This window comes from Suricata suricatta, chromosome 14 (assembly GCF_006229205.1).
Source record: "Suricata suricatta isolate VVHF042 chromosome 14, meerkat_22Aug2017_6uvM2_HiC, whole genome shotgun sequence".
NCBI lineage: Eukaryota > Metazoa > Chordata > Mammalia > Carnivora > Herpestidae > Suricata > Suricata suricatta.
In genome coordinates this window covers 82,071,973-82,076,694 of record NC_043713.1, presented here as the reverse complement: position 1 = coordinate 82,076,694, position 4,722 = coordinate 82,071,973, and the positions used below count along the sequence as shown (strand labels likewise).

Here is a 4,722-nt window from a genome sequence, read left to right as displayed (position 1 = left end):
CAAAGTGGGATTGGCTCTACCAGGAAGGAGTGACCCTCTCTCCGTGAATGAATGACCCTCTGGAGGTCCGGGGAGAACCAGTGACCGGGTTAGTGGAGATAGAGCCATCGAGGAGAAAGTGACCTCCCCCTTGGGAATGAGCTGCCCCTCAGGGGGACTGAGGTGGGGGGGAGGTAGTGAGCGACTCCTTCAGGTGGTTTAGGAGGTAGGAGTGACCTGTCGGGGACGGGGACAGCTTAGAAGAGTAGTCCCTCAGGAGGTCCAAACTTGTGCCGCCTTAACCTCAGGAGAAAAAGCCTGTTACGTCAGGTGCCCGAGGAGCCCTTGGCTGGTGTCACATACCCTTTAAAGTGCCCCTCTTGGAATTGAAGCCAGGCCACATCTCTCCTCCAAATCAGATACTTCCTTAGTTACAGGACAAGGGAGGGGTTTCTGTGGCCATCCTTTCAACTGAGAAAGTTTTATCACAACTTTAGGGAGACTTGGAAAATAGAGGGAAGTGGAGGAAACACCCACAGTTCCACTACTCGAACATAATTTTCCACGTTTGTTCATTCCCTTTCAGGTATGTTTTCAAAGATATGTTTTATATTTAGTTTCATTAATTCGTTCAACAAGCATTAATAAGCACCTTCAATAGCTAGGCACTGTTGAGTGAACAGAGCAAGCCTGGCGTCACGGAGTATAAATTCTCACAGGTAGATGTGCATAAGGTTTGAGTGTGTAAGTCATAGGCAATGAGGATGTTTTTCCTGGTTTACGCTACAGGCTTTCTGTGTTACTGCAGACTTGTTATAATGTCCATTTTTTAATAAATGGACTGTTTCTTGCAGAGGTATGCCATGATTTTTCTAACTGTTCTTGTCTGATTGCATCTAGTTTGTGGATCCTAGGCATAATCTTTGATACAATATTTTAGTTCATTTCCTGGATGTGAGTTTCCTAAGCCACACTGCCTTGTTTCTCCATACATAAAAAAGTAAAGAATAAGAAAGTTTGAAGAAAATAGACAGCATCTACCTCTAGAGATGGAATTGTTGTGTTAGAAGGAGGCGTAGAGCTGCCACCTGCCTCAGTCCAAAATGGTCCCAAGAAAAGGTGGTGACAGCTTAAGTGGGATTTTTTTTCATTCATTTGACAGATATTTACTGAGTGCCTGTTGTGTTCTTGGCAGTGTTCTTGATGCTAGGGGTATGAGGGTGAACAGATTGGTGAGGTCTCTGTCAAAATGGAGCTTGGTGTCCTTGGGAGGTCTTAAATTCTATGTAGAAAAGGAAAATCCAGTTGCTAAATTCTCATTGGAAAGAGACTTAAAAATGCTTTCAATTAAGGGCCCAAACTCAGTTCCAGCTCTCAGTAATACTTACCCAGAGCAATGAGATGGTCCAGCCTTAAAAATCTTGAATTTAAATGGTTTGCTTGTGTTTGGGAACAAAGCAGGTATGAGAAACATATAAACAAGTGTTTCTAAATTACTAGTTGGTAATCTATCCTTAGGACCAACCAGAGAAGTTGATCTTGAAAAATGATTAGGAAAAGAAAGTTATTTCATTTACATTCTTGCTCTTAGTTTATCTGTTTTTAAAAGCTGCTTTGGGGCACCTGGGTGGCTCAGTCAGTTAAACGTTTGACTTTGGCTCAGTCATGATTGTGGGTTTGAGCCCTGCATCAGGGGCTGCACTGAAAGTGTGGAGCCTGCTTTGGATCCTCTGTCTCCTTCTCTCTCTGCTCCTCCTCTGCTCGCACACTTGTGTGCTCACTGTCTCTCCAAAATAAATAAACATTAAAAAAAACCTTAAAAGCAATCCCTATCAAAATAACACCAGCATTCTTCACAGAGCTAGAACAATCTTAAAATTTGTATGGAACCAGAAAAGACCCCGAATAGCCAAAGCAACCCTGAAAAAGAAAACCAAAGTGGAGGCATCACAATTCCAGACTTCAAGCTGTATTACAAAGCTTGTAATCATCAAGACAGTATGGTACTGGCACAAAAATAGACACATACATCAATGGAACAGAACAGAGAACCCAGAAATGGACCCACAAACATATGTCCAAACTAATCTTGGACAAAGCAGAAAAGAATATCCAGTGGGGAAAAAACAGTCTCTTCAGCAAATGATGTTGGGCAAATTGGACAGCGATATGCAGGAGAATGTACCATACACAAAAATAAACTCAAAATGGATGAAAAACCTAAACCTAAAACAGGAAGCCATCAAAATCCTAGAGGAGAAAACAGGCAACAACCTCTCTGACCCCAGCTGCAGCAAATTCTTACTTGATATGTCTCTAGAGGCAAGGGAAACAAAAGCAAAAGTGAACTATTGGGACCTCATCAAGATAAAAATCTTCTACACAGTGAAGGAAACAATCAGCAAAACTAAAAGGCAACAGACAGAATGGGAGAAGATATTTACAAATGATATATCAGATAAAGGGTTAGTATCCAAAAATCTATAAAGAACTTATCAAATTCAACACCCAAAACACAAATAATCCAGTGATAAAATAGGTAAAAGACATGAACAGACACTTTTCCAAAGAGAACATCCAGATGGCTAACAGACACATGAAATGATGCTCAACATCACTCATCATCAGGTAAATACAAACCAAAACCACAATGAGATACCACCTCACACTTGTCGGAATGGCTAAAATTAACAACGTAGGCAACAAGAGATGTTGGCAAGGATGCAGAGAAAGAGGAACCCTTTTGCACTGTTGGTGGGAATACAGCCACTCTGGAAAAAACATTATGGAGGTTCCTCAAAAAATTAAAAATAAAACTACCCTAAGAATCAGCAATTGCACTATTGGGTACTTATCCAAAGAATACAGGAGTGCTGATTCAGAGGGGCACATGTACCCCAATGTTTATAGAAGCACTATTGACAATAACAGAAGTATGGAAAGAGCCAAAATGTCCAATGACTGATGAATGGATAAAGAAGATGTGGTATAGGGCCACTTTGGTGGCTCAGTTGGTTAAGTATCTGACTTTGGCTCAGGTCATGATCTTGTGGTTTGTGAGTTTGAGCCCCACATCGGGCTCTATGCTGACAGCCTGGAACCTGCTTCAGATTCTGTATCTCTCCATCTCTCTGCCCCTCCCCTGCTCATCCTCTGTCTCTCTCTGTCTCTCAATAATAAATAAATGTTAAAAATAAAAAAATATGGGGTACACACACACATACAATGGAAAATTACTCAGCAATCAAAAAGAATGAAATCGTGCCATTTGCAACAATGTGGATGAAACTAGAGTGTGTTATGCTAAGTGAAATAAGTCAGAGGAAGACAAATGATTTCACTCATGGAATTTAAGGAATAAAACATGAACATAAGGGAAGGGAAGCAAAAGTAAGATTAAAAACAGGGAGACAAATTATAAGAGACTCTTAAATACAGAGAACAAACTGAAGGTTGCTGGTGGTGTTGGGGGGGGGGGAGGGGCTAAATGGGTGAGGGGCATTAAGGAGGACACTTGTTGGGATGAGCACTGAGCATTATATGTAAGTGATGAATCACTAAATTCTATTCCTGAAATCATTATGACACTATATGTTAACTAACTTGGATTTAAATTAAGAAAAAGAAAAACAATAAAACCATTTTCTTCAGGTTTTATTGACATACAGTAAACTGCACATATTTAAAGTGTACAAGTGTATAAGTCTGACATATATATATACACCCAGAGGACCATGACCAGTGCAGATAGTGAACATAGGGACACCTGGGTGGCTCAGTTGGTTAAGTGTCCAACTGTTGATTTCAGCTCAGCTTATGATCTTGAGGTTAATGTAATCAAGCCCTACATCAGGTTCTGTACTGACAGCCCAGAATCTGGTTGGGATTTTCTCTTTCCCTCTCTGTCTCTACCTCTCCCCTGCTTGCACACACACTCTCTCTCTCAAAATAAATAAAACTTTTTAAAAAGAATATATCCATTGTACTAGCCAGAAGTAATCGTAGTTTATGTAAAGTGAAAGTAACTGCTGATTACAGCTGGTACTTTGCACATACCTACAGCTTCAATCACAACCAGTTGCATATTTGTTGTATACTTGATTGAGTATGGTCAGTTACTGAGCAACCTTGGGAATTTAGTTTTTAAAAAAGGAGAGTTTCAGTAAAGGTGCCGAGATAATTCAATGAGGAAAGAAGTCTTTTCAATAAATGGTGTTCAAAACAACTGGATATCCACGTGCATATGATAAAGTTGGACCCCTATCTCTTACCATGTATAAAAATTAACTAAAAATGGATCAAAGACCGAAGCATCAGAGCAAAACTGTAAGACTCAAATGAAAACATAGGTGTGAATCTTTGTGACTTTGGATTAAGCACTGGTTTTTAGACATGACACCTAAAGCACAGGTGAAAAATACACAAACTGGGCTTCAAAATTTAAAACTTTTGTGCTTCAAAGGACATCAAGAAAATGAAAAGATGACACAATTTGAAAAATACTTACAGATCATGTATCTGATCGAGGTCTAGTATCCTAAATATCCTAAATAAGAGTTCTTTTTTAAAAAAATAGTTTATTGTCTAATTGGTTTCCATACAACACCCAGTGCTCTTCCCCACAAGTGCCCTCCTCCATCACCACCACCTCTTTTCCCCCTCCCCCTTCCCCTTCAACCCTCATTTCATTTTCAGCCTTCAATAGTCTCTCAAGTTTTGCATCCCTCTCTCTCCCCAACTCTC

General features: G+C 40.1%; 1 long non-coding RNA gene across 1 annotated transcript in view; it reads left to right on the top strand.

The window, feature by feature from the left end:
* The first annotated feature begins 4 nt into the window (after positions 1–4).
* Positions 5–4,722, top strand: part of LOC115277729 — a 93,133-nt gene continuing 88,415 nt past the window's right edge. The window contains exons 1-2 of the long non-coding RNA XR_003902496.1: positions 5–88; positions 477–565. This is a non-coding gene — a long non-coding RNA (uncharacterized LOC115277729). The remainder of the gene's footprint in view (positions 89–476; positions 566–4,722) is intronic.